Here is a 20,564-nt window from a genome sequence, read left to right on the forward strand (position 1 = left end):
AGGCAGAGCTCTGCAAGGGGAGAAAGTGTCTCCTCATGATCCCAAAGAGCTGCAGACTTCCTCTGAAAATGAGTGCTGTAAGCAAACAGTATTGTTTGCCCTGAAATCACTGTTCCTTGGATTTAACACCAGCTGTACATGCAGCCACAGGAACTGCTGCAACAAGTTGTATTCATCACACACGGGCTCTGCCATCAAGAGCATGGCAGAAATTGAAGCAGCAGGCAGGGAAATTGTCCTTCCTGCTTACCCCCTCCCAACAGACACCACTGTGGGAGGGCTGAGCAGAGAGGCACTTTTTGGAGCACAAAACAAGACACAGCACTATTGCCCCCAGTCACTCCTTTGACACTGAGTGACTTGCATCTAGCAGAGAGGATGCTTTACCCCCTGGCAAGCCCAGCCTGGTGCATCATGTTGAAGATGGTAGGGGACTTGAGGCCATTTCACACTATTCCCATGTCAGGGGAACATCAGGAGAGCATTTGTCTAGAAGATGCTCTACAGCTGACTGCCTGGCATGGCTGTATGGCTCTGCAGAGGGCCACATGCTGTGCTGTCTGCCCAAGTGTGGTCCATGCAGAATGAGATAATGGTGAGTGGGCCAAGAGCCCTCATCTAATTATTGCTGCTGTGTTTATACATGAAATAGAGGAAGCCAGCAAGGAACACACTTTTTCTGGGAACCTGATGGCCTTGGGTAAACAGAGACAGGGCACTCCAGTTAAGTTTTTCTTTATGCACATAGTTACTATCCTTTCCCCACCCTACCTGGGATGCTGGACCATATGCAGTGCTCCCCATGGCAGGAGGTGGCAGCAGGGGAGCAGAGGTTGTGCATGAGCAGGAGGAACCTGGTGCAGTACAGGAGGGGTGCAGGGACAGGGACAGACAGGGACAGCAGGGACAGTCTGTCCCGATGCTGGGTGCTTTGTAATACCCCTCCCTTTTGGCACTTGCCATGCACTGTTCTTTTGACCAGGGTTTCAAAATGCCATTAAAGGATCAGAGTTTTGTTCCAGCCCTGGGTGCTGGCAGCGGGCAGGGGAACGAAATAATTGATTGCTTTCTCCCAGCAATGCAAAATAGTTTCAGTGTCAGGCTATTCACTGCTGTAGCTGGAATACTATCACAATTCATTTGAGCTGCAGCCCCACAAACGGGTGGTTTTACTAATGGCTAATGCAAAATGATGGATGAGCTGTGAGGGGTGCTACTGCTGAGTAAGGAGAAGGCAGTGAGAGGGAGGCAGCAACAGGATGGGACCCAGCAGGCACTGTCCCAGCTGTCCCCCAGCCAGTGTGGGAGCATGGGAGGGAAGCAGTGTGCAGGCAGGTTGGGCAAGTGTCTGTGTCCCAGTCCTCTGGGCAGCCATGCAAGAGGTAACATCAGAAATTAGCCCCCTGATTCTTGCCAAGTCTGGCCTACAGATTAAAAAAGAGATGACAAGTCTCTCCGTTCTTCCTGCAGCCCTTCTTAAAAAATTAGGTTTATGTAAATGTTTTCAGTCAGGAATGCCCTGGGTTTGCCAGCACCCTCAGGTAAATGAAGGTCAAAACTGAATGAGAGAGGGCAGGGCAGCGAGAAACACTGAGATGAGTGATCCCAGAGGGGAGGGAGTGTTTGCAGCACCTCAGCCCAAGCCTCCTGTGGATGGGGAGCCTCCTGCTCGTCCCTCCTCCCCAGGCAGAAGCACAGCCCTGTGTTTTGGGCACATTGCTCCTGATTTACAGTGGACTGAGTGGGAGGGGAATGGTTACCATGGTTCCCCTACCCTTCTTCGAGGCGAGGCAAGGGGATGCCCAATGGCGAAGGTTTGACTGAGTCCCACCTCCACACCATGGCTCTTGCTGAGGATTCAGTTCATGGCAAGGCTGGTGGCTCAGGGAGGACTTCTGGGAGGACTGGGGCTTGTCAGATCCCTGGTTCAAGTTGCGTGGTGGGAACCATGGTGGGCTATGGGAGCACCTTTCCACACAAAAAGCATCTTCTAGGCCTGCGTGCACATGAACAGATTGACTTTAAATGGCTGCAGATCAAGGAGCCCCTCTGTTATTGATCACCTACTGATTAGGTTGCACATTAGAAAGAATTTCTTTACTGAGAGGGTGATCAAGCATTGGAATGGGCTGCCCCGGGAAGTGGTGGATTCTCCATCCCTGGAGATATTTAAAAAGAGACTGGATGTGGCACTCAGTGCCATGGGCTGGGAACTGCAGCGATAGTGGATCAAGGGTTGGACTTGATGATCTCTGAGGTCCCTTCCAACCCAGCCAATTCTATGATTCTATGATTCTATGATTACTCCTGTACTTGGTATTCAGCTGGTAAATAAGATTATAGGGTAAATGTAAAAAGGAAGCAGACAGATTATAAGATTCTGCTCATTTACTAGAAGCTCAAATAAATTTTCCCCCTCCACCCCTCCTCCAACTTTATTACAAAATCCAATAAAATACCCTGAGGACAAGGAGAGGAGCAAGACTCAAAGGCAACATCAAAACAAAAGGCACCTCTGTCTGTTTTAGCATGTCAAGTAATAGAGACAGAGAGATGCTCCCAGCCAAACCTGGCAGCATCCTGAGAGCAGCAGCTCCATTCCCTCCCTGCTGCCCCTGGGCGAGATCTGCTTGGCCCAGGTCTTCACTTGGGCCAGGAGAGGACTTTGGTGGGAAGAGAAACCCAATTCCATGTGTTTTTGTATGATCTCAGTAAAGGCTTTTTGATGGTAAGTACTGAAAGTGCTAGATGGGGAGTTCAGTGGAATAAGATGTTCTCACTGTTTTCAGCCAATCTCAGCAAAAGAGGGCGGAAAAAATGTTTTGCAGCTAAAAATAACGTATTCCTTTCTCTATACTGCTCTGGGCTTCACCTCTGTGCATCAGAGACTGCTACAAGCCCTGAGGCACAAGCTGGGGGACAGCCTTGACTTTTGGAACTCGTTATTGGTGACGTTGTTGCACAAGTACTCCTCTGCTTGGGACCTGCAGGAGAGCCATCTGTGTGCTTTCTGCACATCCCACAATTTTCACTGCAAGAACTGATGGACCTGATGGCTGCTTTCACAGCCTTTGAGTAACTGGTCTCATGGTGCCCTTTTTCTTGTGTGAAGAGGAGGAAAAAGGCTCTGCTTTCTTCAGGACAAAGACTTCTGCTTACGATCCACAGTCCCAGGGCATCTGTTTATTAGTGTTTGTTGTAAGGAAGAATATAAAGTGTTTGAAATCTTTACATGTGTGGGGTGAATTTCCAGAGGGGGTTGTGTCTCCCGGGGAAAGTGAAAAACCTCTACAAAGCTTTTCATGTGGGTTTTCTGGCTGCCAAGGAATGGGACAGCCCCATAGCCATGGAATCATTGGCATGAAGCTTCCAGGTATTTGCACGCCCAGCTGAAGGTCCTTTCCCACTTCATAATTTTTTCCAGTTTGGGGGAAACTGTAGGTTTACAGCAAAAAAAGCAAAATCCCACCAGCCACTGGACGAATACCTATCACACCTCACATCCCAGCTGCCTGCTGCTGCTGGGCAGGACTGGTTGGGGAAAAAAGCTTGCAGCTGCATTTTCCCAGCAAAAGAAGTCCTCTCCAGCCTTCAAAAGGGCACAAACTGCCCACAAGAATTCACACCCATGCTGAGAAAAAAAATGCCACCCTCTACCAGGGAAAAGACAGGAAAAACTTCCCCGTGGTGGGAAGTGGTTGAGCACATCCCTGACGGGAGGAAGCGCGGCCCCTCCAGGAGGCAACGACTCCACTGAATAATTCATGACCCCAAGGAGCCCTGTGCCCCCTCCCACGAGTGGGTGGTGCACTTACCACTACAGCCCAGGGCTGAGGAGGAGGATGCCAGCACAGGCTGCGTGTTCCTCCTGCCTCTGGCTGGGGAAGGGAGGAGTGGGTCTGCATTCCCAGCATTGCCAGGGCTTTGTCATCCCCGTGGTATCAGGCCACACCTCCCAGGGTGCTGCACACAGCTCCAAGGGTGGGTTAATAGCTTCTAACGCACCCATGGAATACAGAGGGTGGTGTCCACTCCTCTGATTACACTTGGCCAGGGTGTGCCTGCATTTTGGGGCACGCAAGGAGGGAGAACTCCTAGAGGAAAAGCTTCTCACTCGCAGGCTGGAGGAAGAAAGCACAAGCAGGCTGGGAGCAGCCCAGCTGCTTTCTTGCAGTCGATGGCTTCCCTCTTCCTTCCTCCTGTCTCTGCTCAAACTGAATTCTTTGTCTGGTGCGTGAGGGCATTTTGCACTCCCAGGCCCCATCCATGGCTCTGCAATGCCCACTTTGCTCCTGGAAGGCTGATGCACAGCTGATGGGAATGGAGCTGGTCCAGCCACAGGGCTGGGAAGGGCAAGAAAGGGGAAAAGAAAAACATGGAAAGGAGCTGGATAGAAACCCCTTGGTTTTAGTATCCTCTTCCCTCACCTCTCCAGATCCAGAGGTTCCCTGAAGCAAGAGTGAGGCCAGACAGTGCTTGTGGTTGTCCTGGCCCCAGAGCTGTGTCACTGGGGGCATCCCAAGCACCAAACCTGCCCCAACAGAAACCTCTTTCCTGGGCACCTTGCTCTCCCAAGGCAGGGAGAGGGACAGGGAGATGGCAGTGCTTCACATCTCCATGGCAACCTACTGAAGACTGCTCAACTGTGCACATCCTGCATCTCAAGGATGAGCCTTGGCAATTCAATGTACCTGACAGGGTTGAGCTGGGGGTCCTCTCCTGCAGGGTTTTGCATAGGAGTGTCTGCCCTCTGAGCATAAATTTGCTGATCCACTCAGGATCAGCAGTGATTTTCCCCTTTACCCAAACAGCTGAGCCAGAGATGCTGTTTCTGCAGCAACAGCTGCCAAGCTCTGATCTGGACCCATATTTCTTTCCTGATGCTGCTGGGAATTTTCTCACCTGATGAGGCTCTCAGTGGAGCCTTGGTTAGTGCACAGTAACTTATAGACTGTATCATACCAAACTGGTGGAGAGCTGGCTGCCCCACGCTGAGATAGATCCCTGGTTCTGTTGAATTTTTAATGCTGCAGAAATTTGGGCCAGAAAGTTCCTCAAAGAAAATCATTGACTTCAAGATGCTCTTGCAAAACCCAGCATTTCTGCTCCAGCAGGCAGCTCTGGCAGGATGAACTCCCATCTTCATGCTGTTGTGAAACACACATGCCTGCCTCACAGTGCCTGCTTTGTACCTCCAGTTTCCCATCTCATCATCATAGCCTCACATAAGACCAGAGCATGGGTGGAAGAGTGGGGCTGCTCTGCTTTACCTCTGCCTGTTGTGAAGCTGAAGATCCATGTGCACCTCCTGGAAAAGGAGGCTTTGGTGAGCCTCATTTTCAGAGAAAGCCCTGGGGGCTGCATGCAGGCAGTGCTGTCTGTCAGCTCTCCCAACCTCCCAGCATGCCCAGGCAGCCACTCTGCCCCGACCTGTCCCTGGGACACTGCACATCCCAGGGCTTCCTGCTATGAGTCTGCATGTGCTCAGCATGGGCCACTGCCACCCAACCCTGCTGGTGTCTGACAGTGATTGCCCTTCAGTTCCAGCTGAATCCTGGGACAATTAAAAACCTGGATGAACATGCCATCACTCTACAGCAGCAGCTGAAGCCTGTGGCCACCCTGCTGAGCTCACTGTCCCTAACTGCCTGTGGGTACTGCCCAGACCCCTGGCCACCCCTGCCCTTCCCTGGCTCTGATTCAGCCATCACTCACAGCCTTCTGTCAGTGCCCATGTTTATTTATGGTTGATTTGTGCTGTGGCAGAAAAGCCATTCAGGCACTCTTGTTAGTACAGGAGTGGAGATCTGCATTGTGCCAATAGCCATTTTGGAAAGACAAGATGAGGGAAGTAAATAAGGTTTCACTGCATTAGTGAGTAAGATCACTCATTTGACTCAGTGATCTCACACATCTTTCACAACCATGACGATTCTGCGAGTACTCTGAGTCTTGATCAAAAGCAGAGAGGACAGCAGAGCTGCAGAGAAGGTGTCCTCCAAGGCACAAATGCCAAGCAGCAATCTGCCAGCAGGGTGCTTTGGTCTTCATTTATCTTTCTGCTGAGCCACAAGATGGTTTCAAGCTCATTTTGCTGCCTGGGGTGTCTGATGTGACCCTAAGTGCCCCTGGAGTCCTCCTGTGGGACAGGGCAGGGTTGAGGTTTTCCTCAGCAGCAGAGGTCTGGTATTTGGCTGGATTATGGCAACAAATCTGCTTCCCAGGAATCATGAAGCAATGTAAAACACAGGGAGAGTCTGTACTGCCTCAGGTGGTGGTGGAGCCAGAGCAGCAGCTGTCCCTGACCAGGATGCAGAGGGTGGTGGAAGTCTCCACTCCTGCTATTACCTTCTTGATCTCGTACCCCTGTGTGCTGCCTTCATCTCTCATGCAACAGCAGCTTGGCTTTCCTCCCCATGCTGAGTGTTGGAAGTCTTAATTCATTAGCATTAATAAAGCATGCCTGGCTCTGCTGCACAGGCAGTGGTACAGCTCAGCTGAAGGTGTCTCCAGTCCCAGGGAGCTGCTCATCAGAGGGGACCTGCTGTCAGCACCAGGTGGTTGTAGACCTTGGTTTCCCCTGCTGCTGAGTCACAGATGGGTTCAATCACTAAATAGGCTGTATTTGCTGTTTAGGGTTTATGTTGTCCCAGTCTGTTACAGCATATGTCTGAGTGCCCCTGTGATGAGCCAGGCTGGTGGCAAGGGCTGATCTCTGCAGGATGCTGCTCCAGAGACACAAGCTCTCTCCCAGAGCATTAGGAAAAGTGCAGTGTACACCCCAACAGTGGCAGTGTTTAATTCATTACTCTGAAGGGCAATACCCAGTGCCTAAAATTAGGCTCACACATCTTATTTTAGGCACTTCAATAAATAGACTGTTTTGCCTCTTGTTTTTTCCTCCCTGGCACTGCTTAGCACCCAGAGGCTTCCTGGGAGGTGTTCTGTTCTTGGGCATGTTGGAGAAACCCAGCAGCACTGGGTGTAAGAAGACCAAATCCTCCTGTATCCCTAATCTACCTTGGGTAGAAGTCAGGGCCTGGAAAAGGAGGAGCTGCAACACTTCTCCCATCCCAGGAGGCCACAACCCTCCTGGTGTTGCAGAAGCCTAGTGCCTGGCAAGTGGCTGTTCCAGCAGCTCTCAATTAGCATTATAAATAATCAGCCTGGCACCCTGCCACAGCATCCCCAGGGTAGGTGGGGGGATTCACCTCAGCCTGATTACTCCCCAGTGGTGCCCCTGTAACACCTCCCTGCTTCACGTTGCTACCCCAGCCTCCAGGAGGGACTGAAGCAGTTTGACTTTTCTCCATCTCATGACAAGTGACAGATGCAGTAGGAACATGTTGGGCACAGTCAGCAGTGTGGAGACCTGTCTGGGGCTGTAGCCCCATCTAAAGGGAGCCATGGGGGAAAAATGATGCCACCCAGGTCCCTGCTCAGGATGCTGACTGCAGCAGGACCTGCTGCTCCCTCTCCATACCTGGAGAGGCAGGTGGCCATCCTGCAGCTCCCCATATGAGGCTGCAGCTCTCTGAAACCATCTGCCTCTGCACATTTCCTTTGCACGTGTATCCATGTAGAAAAGGATCAGACTTCCTGGGAGCTAAAAATAATACCAGGCAGTGGAGTTTGTCCAGGAGATGGTAAGAGAATGAGGAGGTATGGAGAAGGTGTCATTTCACTGCTGGCTCCTCCAGTAACAGGGCATGGGGAGAAGGGTAATGAGTCACGGCTGCCACCACACAGAGGGAAATCGCTGCTGAATGAGCAGGGAGCATGCTGGGGTAATTCAGCTCCGTGCTGCATTGCTCCTCTAAGGCTGCAGGGTGCTGGAAGGGGACTGCAGCCAAGTGCCCTGGGGCTGTGCTGGGGTACAGTGGGGAAGAGGCAGAGTGCTGCCAGGATGCTTCCCAGAGGCAACAACATTGAGATATTGGGGCAGATGTGTCTGGGTGAGATAGGGTGTTGTAGGATCCTGTAATGTAGCAGTGACAGGGCTGCTTCCAAGTGTGAAAACCTCTGGTGCTAAATGAAAGAGTGAGTGCAAACACAGAATCTAATTACCACAGATCCTCCATAGCCAGCTCTGCCTGCTCTCCCCAAGCTGTCAGATGCTCTCTAGCAAATGCCTCTGTCTCCTAGCCATGGCCAAATCAAAGCCATTTTTTATCTTGAGATCTTGTTCTAGCAAGAACAGCAAAGAGCAGGAGTGAAGAGGGGAGAAGCTCCTGTAGTTCCCTGTAGCAAGATCAGGTTTAAGCCCCACATGACAGAGAGGGGACAGAGGCCACTGACCTTCCCTGCCAAGGAAGCACCCAGCCCACAGCAAGCTTTGCTGGGGGAACGATCCTCATTCCCCATCACTGGCATGGGGAAAGGCATGAACAAAGGAATTTGCTCTTTAATGCCATGTCCTCCAGATCTTGCATCCTATAATGGGTTAGAGCACCTCTCAGGTCCCTTATAACCCCAACAGGCTCCTACCATAACGTGGAAGCAAAACAACAGCAACAAAACCATGGCAACAGGTCCAAGTAGCAAAGGCACTCAGCTTCACGGCACTGCTCTCATCTCAGCTTTTAGAAGGGGCTGAGCAAGATGACTGGCAGCCCCAGCAGCTTTGTGCAGATGAACCAGTTTAGTCAAGCAAGGAGCTGGAGAGCTGCCATCTCTGGACAGCTATGGCATTTCTCTGCTGGCTCTTCAATTGCTGCTGCAGGTGGGAGCAAGCAGCTGATAACCATCACCTCTCCTGCACCAAGTCTGATCATGAGGGAAGCTCCTGGTGGGACAAGATCCATGACAGCACCATGGAGATGCTGTTCCCTGGGTGCTGCATCCCTACAAGGACTGGGCTTGGAGCCTCAGCAGAGCATCTTGCTCTGCCCTGGGGCTTTGGACTGTGAGTGCTCCTGGCTTTGGTGGTTCATGATCTCTCAGCCTGGCTTCCTTGTGTGGCTGCTGCTGCTTGTCCATGCTTGGCCCCTAGTCTGCCTTCAGCTTTGGGGTGAAAGCAGATACCAGGTTGAATGTGTGATCCCAGAGATGCTATCTGACAGGTTTATTGAAAATCAGCAACTGAGTGGAAAACAGAAACCCCTTTTCCTGCCCTCTGTGCTGGGAAAAAAATGTGCTATGTAAGAGTAATGACTCCTTGGTAACACCAGATGGGAGACTTTGACAGTCCCCTCCAAAAGAACCTTTACTTCATGGTGACATCTTCAAGGGAGGCTGATTTCAGGTCTCAGAGACAAATCCACAGGGGAATGGCCTTCCTTTGTACTTTTCAAGCCCTTTTCTTTCTACTGTGTTCATTTGCCCCATATGTAAGCAGCTGCAGCATCACTGGTACAGAGAATCCCTCTCCTGGGAGCAGCATGAGATGTGAATCCAGGTCTGTCCCAGTCTGTCTGAACCAGAAATGCTCCCTACACCTACAGCAACAGCATTGGGCTGACAGCTACTCTATAGAGCCAGCCAAACACCTCCACCTTGTTCTGATGGCTAGAAGCAAGAGTCCATTGCCTTGCACCCAGTCACCTTGCTGCAATCACATGTAAGGACAGCCTCATGGCACCTGAGTGGCAGTGCCTGGACTGCTCTCGATGCTTCCCCACAAGGAACATCATAAGTCCAGTTACAACTCCTGGGCCAGGAATCAGTCCCTGCTGGGCTGCAGTCCTGCCAAACAGCAAAATAACTCTTTACAGACCAAATCATCCATCCTCTGCTGAAAACATTGGACTTTTGCTCCAGTGAGCACCTGTGGGCATACAAACTTGCACTCATCTCGTTAAACTGCTGTGTGAAAAATGTTCTTTTCCAGATTGAAGGGTGTTTTTCTGTAGTTGGAATGCATTCCTAATTGCATGTTTAATTGAGGCCTTTGGGGACTGAAGAGGAAGAGGCTGGACTTTGGCCAAGCAGAGAGACAAATCTGTAAGAGGCAGGACCTGGAGGCTGGCAATCCCTATGCTATAGCTGCTGTTGGACTCTTCTCCCCAGGCCTGGAGTGGGCATCTCATTCCTGTGAGTGAAGCAGATGCTCATGCTTACAAAATATCCTTGTGACTATTCAGGAGTCACTATGTCACCCTGGGAACTACCATTCTCCAGCTTTTGCAGGATGCCTATGTCTATCTTCCAGGTCCCTTCATCCTGTCTCTGTGCATTCCTCAGGGTTCCCTAGCAGTGAAAGCTCTGGGTGGCTTGAAAGCTTCACACCATCACTGCTTGTCCATCACCAGAGGGAAGGAGAAGCTTCTTCACAGCTTCAGCTTTGAAATTGTGAGTTCTGGGCTGCCTAGGGCTTTCTGTTCTTGGCATACCATGCAAAGGAGCATCTCCATAGTCCTCCGAGATAATTGCAGGCATTAGTGTGCCCTGCCAGATGGTGAGAAATCTTTTGGGAAAGGCAATGATCCCTCTACTCCCAGCTCTGGTCCCTCGTGCTGCTACTCTCCTTTCAGGTGGGGAGCCTGTTGCTTACATAAACTGCTCACTCTCAAGCACTGATGGAGCTGTTTGCTTCACACTCCACTGGGCTGTGCAAGCTCATTTCAGATTTTCTTGATTTAATGGGGTGTTTACTCCACAACAGCCTTCCCTCAACACCTAGTAGGAGGGACTCTGAACTATCACCCTGACTTTCCAACCGAGCCAGGAGCAGCTCCTGGTGCTGCTGGCATTAAATGCTGGTCCCCAGATCCTACCAAAAGGGCTTGTTGTAGTGAAATGAGGCAACCAGGTGCCACTAATTGCCTTTATTGGCCCCCTAATCCTGCTCATGCGCAGTAGGGGCTGGTCTAATCAGGCACAGGTGGGCTTAACACAAGCTCATGCCCACTACTTGGCAATTAGTGGCACCTGGTTGCCTCATTTCACTACAGCTTGTATCCAGCTGGGTTTATTTCTGCCCTGGGAAAACGCTTCTTTTTTGGTCTGGAGTCTTAGGACTCTTCAGCTTTGAGTAGGTAGCACTCAGACTGGGACATGTTCCAGAGTCATACCATGCCATGACAGTGCAGGTATAACCAGGTGACAAGGATCTGGCTTGACAACTGTCAGGCTTGTTTCATAATAGCTGCCAAACTGCCATCAGGTAGTCGTGATTTATCCTACTCTCTCTGGCTTGGAGTGAGGGACGGAGTAGGAGGGGGCTGCTCTGCTTTTTTTGTAGAAGAAAGAAGAGCCAGATATGCACAGATACCTTTTCATCTGTCCCCCTTACATGACTGTGACACTTGCTCTGCTCCCCACTTTCCATCCTCATCTGATCCCCTCTGTGTGCTGCTCTGGGGGCAGTGAGTATTGTACCAGGGCAGGTGTTCTTACAACCACAGTCAGTCCCATCATCATCACTGCTCTGATCAGTGGCTGTGCATATTGACTCTGTGTCATCTTCCTTTACTTGAGCCCTCACTGCTGAGGAAGCCATGCCTACCAGTATGCAGTTCCTTTGGAAAACAAGAGCCCCCTTGAAGTTTTTCTTTCCATGAGGTCTGTGGTGTACTTTTGTCATCTTGGTTTAACCATCATTATGCTGTTCTTTCTGATAAAAAAAGCCCAGCAGAGCCTTGTCTGAAGTACCTCAAGTATTGCACTCAGCAGCAAAACCCCTCATCTTGTCATCATGACCAGTAAGAGTCCCTTGGGGGGTGGCAATAATGCATCTAATTAACAAGAGGCTAATTCAGCACTAAGCAGAACTGTGGAAGAGAAGCAAGTGTTGTGGTGTGAATCCAGAGTTCTTTGTCCCACCCTGCAGCAAGGAGCTGGGGACATGCAGGATGGGTGCTACACTGGCACTGCCAGTGAACCCACAGAATCTATGGGCTAAGAAATAGATAATGCATGTAGTGGTCATGCTGTGAGATTGGGAGATAACCTCTGAATTAACCTGGTAAAGAGCCTTAAAACATTTGAAGAAGGAAGAGAACACCCCTGAAACAGCTACCCAGGTACCCTCAGAAGAGTTGAAGAGGTGAAGGAATAAAAGTCTCACAGATGATATTGTTGCTCTGAGGCACCTAAATCTGGCTTTTAAGCAGGCTTTGTACCAATATCCAATAAGAAAGAGAGAGAAAGAGAGAAAGGGAGAAATAGAGAAAGAGAGAAAGAAAGGAAGAGAGGAAGAAAGAAAGGAAGGGAGGGAGGAAGGGAGGAACTGGATGTCATAGACAGCCTTCAGGAGGTGTATGTTGTGTTCAAACAAGGAAAATAGGAAAGGACATAAATTTGGGGGAGGTAAATGTAAACCTCTAGGATGAGACAAGTTTTAAAGTGGGATATGCTGAAAGTATAAAAACATGTAATGAAGACTGCCAACGTCACAAGCAGGAAAGCAATCAGTGCTGTTCTGGCTTGATGTGCTTCAGTGGCTGCAAAAAGATCCGAGATAAGAGCATCACATAAAACCAAATTTAATTTCTTTACATCAGTATCTTAACAGAGGATGTTGAAAAATCACATATTGTGCCCTTTCCTATAGCTGGTAAATCTGAAGAACTCTCTCAAACTGGTATGTCAGAGATTTTTGGAAAATAATGAACTGGAGAGCAGGGGATTGCCAAGATCAGGCAAGATTTCCCCAAGGGCTCTGGAGGAAGACCAGCAAGGAGCTACTGAGCTGCCAATGGGCCAAGTATCCTGCTGTTAACATGAGCAGTGGTATCGTATAAATGCAAAGCAGCAAGTGTGACTGCAATTTTTTGTAGAAGCTTAGAGCCAGCAAACTATAGGCAGGTCCAGCTTCTGTACAGAGCAAATGAGTTGCCCACAGGTCTGATAAAGAACAGAACAGGAGATCTGGAAAATGATGTAATCAAAGGCAGTCAGATTTTCAAAGGAGGTATTCGTGGCTTGCAAATCTATTAACATTTTTCCTGAGGATGTAAGCCAGCTAATAGTGTACTTGAAATCCATGGTAACCTTCCTCCCAGCCCTCATTTCCCTATCAAAACAAAACAAACCAAAAAAGCCCATCAAAAATCCCAAACCAGACAAAAACAAACAACCAAACAAAACCCACAAAGGAAAACCAAAAGAAAACAAAACAAAAAGACAAAAAAGAAAAGGGGGGGAAAAAAAAAAACACAAAAAACAAAAAAACAAAGGAAAAAACGGCAGACCCAAAAAATGATGGAGCACTGCAGAAACCTCTAATGATACCATGATAATGACTGAGCTGATGACAAAACGGCAAGTGGCTTTAAAGGAAAAGTGCCAGAGGGACTTTCAGGGGTAGAAGGCACAGCAGGGACCCTGGAAGAGCCCGGTGCTCGGGGAAGGCACAGGTGCTGCTGCAGCCGGGTGCTGGGGGGCCCTTGGGGGGCGAGTAGCGAACCTGGCTGAGCACACAGCAGCAGTGGGAAAGACACCCAGGCCGCTTAGAAGGGGAAAGGGAGGAGAGCAGAGGTTGCCCGCCGCTCTCCCTGCGGGCATGCCTGGGCTGTCTGCAGAGGTGCGGGGTTGGAGGAGGCAAAGCAGCAGGAGGGGCCGGAGAGATTCTTCGTCTGGGGATGGAGCTGGCGGCAAGGAGCTGCGCACGCTGCAGGGGGCGAGAGGAGGTGCGCCAGAGGCTCGTCCGGTGACCGCCGATGGTCCTCCGGTACCCACCGAGGGTGACAGCCCGGGCGAGCGTGGAAAGCAACGGGGAGCAATACCCGCAGCCCCCCGGCGGGGCGGGAGGAAGCGGCGGACCCCGCCCCGTGTCCCGCCCCGCCCCGCCGAGCCGCGCACAGCGTTGGCCGCCGGTGTCCGGCCTGGGGGAGCGGGCAGCGCCGGGCCGGGCCGGCATGGCGGGGGTGGGCGCTGCGGTGCGGGTGCGGCGGGACCCGGCCGACCGCTGAAGGCGACGGCGGCGAACCATGGGGGCGGCGGGGGGCTGCGGGTGCCTTGCCCTGCCCTGCCCGCCCGCCGCGCCGCGCCGCCCGCCGCGCCGCCCGTCTGAGGCACCGCAGGGCACGGAGGGAGCGGCGGCGGCGGGACCCAGGTGAGCCCTTGTCCCGGGGGGGGGGGGGCGAGAAGTGCCTGCTGGGATCCTGCGGGGCACGGCGGCGGGGAGACCCGTCCGTCATGCTCTCCGTCTGAGCAGCTGCCAGTTCGCGGGAGTTAGGTGGCGGCTTCTCCGGGGGATGCGCTGGCTGGGGAGAGGTGATGGGGAGGAGGCAGGAGGCCTGCCATTGCTTCCCTGCACTTTCCAGCAGCCTAATGCCAGGCAGCTCCGTGTTACCCACGGTGTGTCGAGAGGGATGCCCAGCTCCCTGTTGCCGGTAGCATGGAGATGCTGGAGCAGAGCTCTGTCTCGTCCACCTGTGAGAGCCCATGCCACAGTGTCAGCTGGAGACGTGTGTGGCCTTCTGTAGGCACTAGAGTGATGATGGAGTATCCCCCTTCCCAGTCATCCTGCTTTTGGAGCCTCGGAGGCCCCTGGACAGAGTATCTGCAGGAGGAACATCATGCACAGGAGGAGGAATCTGGTTTGAGGGGTTTGTCCTGAATCGGATCAGTGCTGCCAAGCTTACCTGAGATGTCTTTCCCCATTCCAGAGCCCGCAGGCAGGGCCAGGCTGCACAGAGAAGGCGAGGTGCAGGGCAAGGAGCCCCACCGCTGCCCCCCAGGTCACCTTGGCATGCTCCTGGGAGATGCAGTTCTTGCTGTTAGTCCAATATCCTGGCAATTATCACAGAATGTGACTGACTAGAAATCACAGAGACAAATGCACTTGGCTTGTCACTTGAGTCTTTTTTGTTCTGTTTTGTTGGTTTGGTTTTTTTTCATTTTGCTGTTCTAGAGCTGTTTGAATGGGGTGAGTTTCCATCTTTGTTAGCAGCAGGACTTGCTTTTGGGCAGAAGAAATGTGAAAGGACTTGTATGTTTCTCTTCCTTAAAGACAACCAGTGAGCTGTGTACCACCTTCCACCTTTCCTTAGTCTTCCATATCTGCAAGAGAAGGGTGGAGAGAAAAGCTCGTTTGCACCAGAGCAGGCTGGGGTGTGTGCTCTAGTTTGAGAGAGCCTTGCTGGCCACAAGACGGCCTCGAAGGCAAGAGAGGTTCTGGGCCAGGCATGAGGGAGACTTAGCATGTGGCTGGTCTCTGGGTGGAGTCAGGTGCTAAAGGGCTGGGGAATCATAAAATCGGCTGGGTTGGAAGGGATCATCAAGTCCAACCCTTGAATGCTGGCACTGGCTCGGTTCTGAGCAGACACCCAGGAAGACTGCTTCTCTCTGCCTGGCAGCAGTCAGTATTCATCCCAGGCATGAGCTGCTGGCATGAATGTTGTCCTGTAGCAAGGAGTTCAAGGCACACCTGAGCAGCAGCAAAAAACTTCCTTTTTTTTTTTTTTAATTTTTTAATTTTTTTTTAATAAGGTACTTCTCTTTCTTCTCCCACTCTGTCCGCTCCTGCCCCCCAGCCTGTCACTGCTTGCTCTGATAGTGCCCTCTCCCTGTGCCTCTGAGCAGGGATGCACGGCTGAGCCTGCATCCTCCTGCTCTGCCTGCTCGCTGAATCCCTGCCATGCAGTCACGCTGTTTCGCCTCCCAGCGCCGCTGTCCCTACCCAGGGGATGAAAGAGCCGGCGCTCACATCTGTCAACAGCTGCCGGCTGGAGCTGGGGTGTGACGGTGTGGGGCTGCAGGCTCCAGGGTTGCCTGCACCCGGGGGTGCCTGTTGCATGGTTGAGGTGATTGACCAAGAGCCACTGAGGTCCTCGGGCTGGGCAGTGCTGCTGCAGGAGCCCAGGAGGGGAAGCAGCCCCCCGGGACAGCCTGGTGTGGGTCAGCTCAGTGTGCTAAATGCCTGCTTGGTTGGCATGGCGATTGTCACCCTTGCACTGCAGAAGTGCTTTGAAGCCCCGACTTCAGCATCATTGCAGGCAGCCCCTGTGGGACCCACCCATGAAGGGGGAATGGGGTGCTGCTGCCTGGGTGCTCTAGCATGGGGTAGCACTGAGCCACTGATGTCCCATGGGCAGAGCACGTCTGCCTCTTCCCAGGGTTCTGGCACTGGGGGTTGTCCCTGCAGCAGCCCTGGCTATTGCAGCTTGTACTAGTGTGAAGTTCCTTATCCCATGGCACATCCCAGCACATCCATGTCTTTCCTGTGACAGAGGCTCCAGAACTGGACGCAGGACTCCAGGTGGGGTCTCACGAGAGCAGAGGGGAAAAATCACTTCCCTTGACCTGCTGGCCACACTTCTCTTGATGGAGCCAAGGATCTGGTTGGCTTTCTGGTTGCAAGTGTACACTGACAGCTCATGTTGAACTTCTTGTCCATCAGCACTCCCAAGTCCTTTTCTTCAGGGCTGCTCTCAAGCCAGTCATTGGTCCCTCTTGATGGCTTCCTCTCCCTCCAGTGTGTCAGCCACACCACACAGTTTGGTGTCATCAGCAAACTGGCTGAGGGTGCACTCAATGCCACCATCCATGTCACCAACAAAGATGTTAAACAGGACCAGTCCCAACACTGATCCTTGAGGGACTCCACTTATCACAGGCCTACACTTGGACATGGACACATTGACAGCCACTCTTTGGATGTGTCCATCAAGCCAGTTCTTAATCCACAGAGTGGTCCATCCATCAAACCCATGTTCTAACAGCTTGGAGACCAGGATGTCGTGTAAGACTGTGTCGAAGGCTTTACTCAGGTCCAGGTAAATGATGTTGGTTGCTTTTCCCTTGTCTATTGATGTTGTGACGTTTTCATAGAAGTCCACAAGGTTTATCAGGCATGATTTGCCCTTGGTGAAGCTGGGTTGATTATACCAAATCACCTCTACATTATTCTTCTGCTTCAGCAGTGCCTCCAGGAGGATCTGCTCCATGATCTTACCAGGCACAGAGGTTAGACTGACTGGCCTATAGTTCCCTGGATCCTCCTTCTTTCCCTTCTTGAAAATGGGGGTTATGTGTCCCCTTTTCCAGTCAGTGGGGACTTCACTGGACTGACATGACTTTTGGAATATAATTGACAACAGTTTAGCAACCCTGTGAGTGTATCCTGTTGAGTCCTTGTACACTTTCAGGTTCCTCAGATGGTCACAAACCTGATTTTCACTTACAATGGGCAGTTCTTCCTTCCAACCCTTGCCATTGTTTTCTGTGACTTTGGGAGTGGAGCTGGAGCCCTTGCCAGTGAAGACTGGGGTAAAGACATCATTGAGAACCTCAGCCTTCTACATGTCACCAGCTCATCTGTCACTTGTTCCTTTCTGAGGGGGCCCACACCTTCCCTAGTCCTCCTTTTGCCATTAATATACCTACAGAAATTTTTGCTTAATCTCCCTGGCTAGATTTAATTCTAACTAAGCTTCAGCTTTTCTAACCATATCTCTTGCTTCTCAGACAGCTTCCTTGTATGCCCCTCATTCTAGATGTTCTTCCATTCCTTGTAGGGTTTCTTTTTGTGTGACAGCGTGTCCAAGAGTGATCTTGAATATTAAACAGCTTGTCCTGGGCTCCCCTTCCCTCTAGGCCTTGGTCTCACAGTACTTTGGCCAGCAGATCCCTGAAGTGATCAAAGTCTGCATGCCTAAAGGTCAGGGCTGTAAGCTTGGCATACATCTTCCTAGATGCCCTGAGGATCTTAAATTCATGATCACTGCAGCCATGGTTGTCCCTGAGCCTCACATTGGTCACCAACCCTTCCCTGTTGGAGAGAACAAGGTCCACCATAGCACCTTTTCTTGCTGGTTCCTCTACCATTTGGAGAAGGAAGTTATCATCTATGCATTCCAGGAACAGCCTGGATTTCTGATGCCTTGCTGTGTTGTCCCTCCAGCAGATGACAGGGTGGTTGAAATCACCCACAAGGACCAGGGCCTGTGAATGCAAAGCCTCTTCTATCTGCCTATGGAGGGCCACATCTGCTGGGTTCTGCTGGCTAGGTGGCCTGTAGCAGACCCCTACTGTAACATCACCTTCTCCCTTCTTCCCTTTAATCTTAACCCATATTCACTCAATTGGTTCATCATCCTTCTCCAGGTGGAGCTCCATCAATTCCAGTTGGTCACTGATGCAGGGGGCAACACCTCCTCCCCTTCTACCCTGCCTATCCTTCCTAAAGAGCTTGAAACCATCTATCCCTGCATTCCAGTCATGGGAATCATTCCACCAAGTTTCAGTAATATCCACTAAGTCACAGCTTTCCAGCAGCACAGAGGCCCTTGATTCATCCTGTTTGTTGCCCAAGCTCTGTCCATTCACACAGAGGCTCTTCAGCTGGGCTGGCCGTGTCACCCTCTTAGGTGAATCCCCCTTGATTCCTTTGGGGTGTCTCAGTGCATCCTCCCTGGCTTGGTGATGAAGGGTCTGGAGAACAAGTCCTGTGAGGAGAGGCTGAGAGAGCTGGGAATTTACTTTCAAGAAGAGGAGGCTGAGAGGAGACCTTGCTGCACTCTACAAGTATCTGAAATGAGGTTGTAAGGAGGTGGGTCCTGGCCTCTCTCTCAAGTGAATAATGATAGGACTAAAGGAATTGGCCTGAAGTTGCACCAGGGGAGATTTAGACTTGATCTGAGGAAGAAATTCTTCACTGAGAGATATTTAGGTACTAGAACAGGCTGCTCAGGGAGGTGGTGGAGCCACCATCCCTGGAGGCATTTAAAATGCAGTAGATGCATTTTAGTAGATGAAGCACTTCATCTGTAGATGAAGGACATGTTCTAGTGGGTTATAGAGATATTGATATATATATTTTATTCGGGGGGAACATTGACAGTTGGACATGGTGATCTTACAGGTCTTTTCCAACTGTGTTGATTCTGTGCTTCTGTGATAAGGTGCTGTTAGCACCAACCACCTTCGTGTGTTGCTTCACTGCCTGAAACCACGGGAGCTGACCTGCATGCTGAGAGAGAGAGGGAAGCTGAGCTCTGGGACATGACTGGAAAGGACAACTGTCCTTTTGATCTGGAAGGCCAGAGGTGGTTTGGGGAAGGCATACATGGACCACAGCAGAGATTTCCGCAGACAGGAAAGTGACATGGAAGCCAGGAACGAGCCCCAAGGGTTTGGCAGCCAGCAAGTCCCTTTGACCCGTTTGAGGTGATCATCAAAATACCAAGGTTGGGGGTGGGATTGTAGAGGACCCTCAAATCTGGCACAGCCACAGCTGGACTCAGGGAACACAGTGTCCAGTTTCAATTTGTGTATGGGACAGCGAGAGCTCATATGTGTTCACAGATGGATCTTTTCTTCCACAAGGGTGCACGTATTCTCAGCTGTGTAAAAATCAGCATGTCTGCCTAGCTGTACCTTGTGGTCCCTGCTGGGTTTAAGACCATTCTCAGATCTCAGAGGGGTATGGCAATGGAGTTGCATCCACCTTAGAAGATGGGTCCCTGCACACCCCTGTGTTGTTGTAGTGTGGAAACAGATCCACCCCTGGCCCAGTCCATCCTGCACAGCATGAACATGCAGGACTGATGCCCAGTGGCACAGGGAGCACTTCTGAGCTCCCTTGATGTTCTTTCTCTTCTTTAAATTAATCAGCAGCTGGCCTCAGCAGGGAGTCGATAGTGAGATTTATATCTTAAATAGCATTATTGATTGCCTAGGAAGCCTGTATTTTGTACTGATAGATACACATGCAGACAAGGCCCCTGCCAGATAGAAGGGGTGAAAGGCAGAGTGGGACACACGGAGCTGGCTTGTCACAGGTGGAGATGTGTGTGTGTCCACGTGAGTGAGATGCAGGTCCCACTGGAGACCAAGGTGAAGCACCCTCGGGTGCATCTGCGTCTGTCCAACATTACTGTGCAGCCTTGACCACTCCTGAGCTTCTGCCCCTTCCTTCCTAATATGTGACACAGCAATGCAAACACCTCTGCCACCTTGCATCATCTCTTTTTTTGCAGGTAGGATGCTGTATCCTTCCTTAGGAAAAGAGATGTTGATGTCTGCTCACAAATTGTGTGCTCTCCTCAAGGGTTGCTGACCCTTCATGTGAGAGACTTGGGTAAGATGTACAAAGCAAAGTCTGTTGTAGCATTGCCTGGAGCTGGTTGGAGAGGAGGATGGATGGGATAGGATGGACCCATCCTGCCAGCTCACAGTGTGAGCTGTGAGCAGATGCATATAGGAAGCATGGTGGGACCTGGCTCAGCTCTGAGAAGCTGGAATTGTGTGATTGTGACAGGGGGTGCAGCTTACTGCCATGTCTGCTCATGGAAAGGCAAAGTGTGCTGCTGCTCCCGAGCTGTCTACCTCCAGGTAATAGGGAGTGGGTGGAAGAGGGGTCGTGTGGGCTTCAGGGACTTCACCAGCTTTGTCTCCTTGGGGCTGAGTCGTTCCTGTCCCTCAGCAGAGGCACAGAGCTTGCAGCAGCCAGAGCACTCTGCTCAAGGTTGCTTTGCTGCCTGCACACTGTGTGCCTTTGCAGCACAGGCAGCACGATGTGGAGGCAGCACCCAGTGCAGGGGGGGATGCGTGTTGGTAGCACTGTAGGAGAGGGGCTGAGGGCTCAAGTTCAGTGCCAGCCAAGCTGTTGTTCTGGGCAGTGCTGCTGGGCTCTCCCTGCAGCAGCATCGTGTGCTGGGAGCCTGGCTGCTCTGTCC

General features: G+C 51.4%; 2 protein-coding genes across 2 annotated transcripts in view; both read left to right on the plus strand.

Moving 5' to 3' along the window:
* Positions 1 to 13,604: 13,604 nt before the first annotated feature.
* The window catches only part of FRMPD3 (FERM and PDZ domain containing 3), a 49,629-nt gene continuing 42,669 nt past the window's right edge, over positions 13,605 to 20,564 (plus strand). The window contains exon 1 of the mRNA XM_071757500.1: positions 13,605 to 13,996. The gene's annotated coding sequence lies outside the window, so the exon portion shown is untranslated. The remainder of the gene's footprint in view (positions 13,997 to 20,564) is intronic.
* The window catches only part of LOC139802384 (thymosin beta-15A homolog), a 70,756-nt gene continuing 64,179 nt past the window's right edge, over positions 13,988 to 20,564 (plus strand). Inside the window, exon 1 of the mRNA XM_071757524.1 lies at positions 13,988 to 13,993. The gene's annotated coding sequence lies outside the window, so the exon portion shown is untranslated. The remainder of the gene's footprint in view (positions 13,994 to 20,564) is intronic.

This window comes from Heliangelus exortis, chromosome 14, assembly GCF_036169615.1.
Source record: "Heliangelus exortis chromosome 14, bHelExo1.hap1, whole genome shotgun sequence".
NCBI classification, from domain to species: domain Eukaryota; kingdom Metazoa; phylum Chordata; class Aves; order Apodiformes; family Trochilidae; genus Heliangelus; species Heliangelus exortis.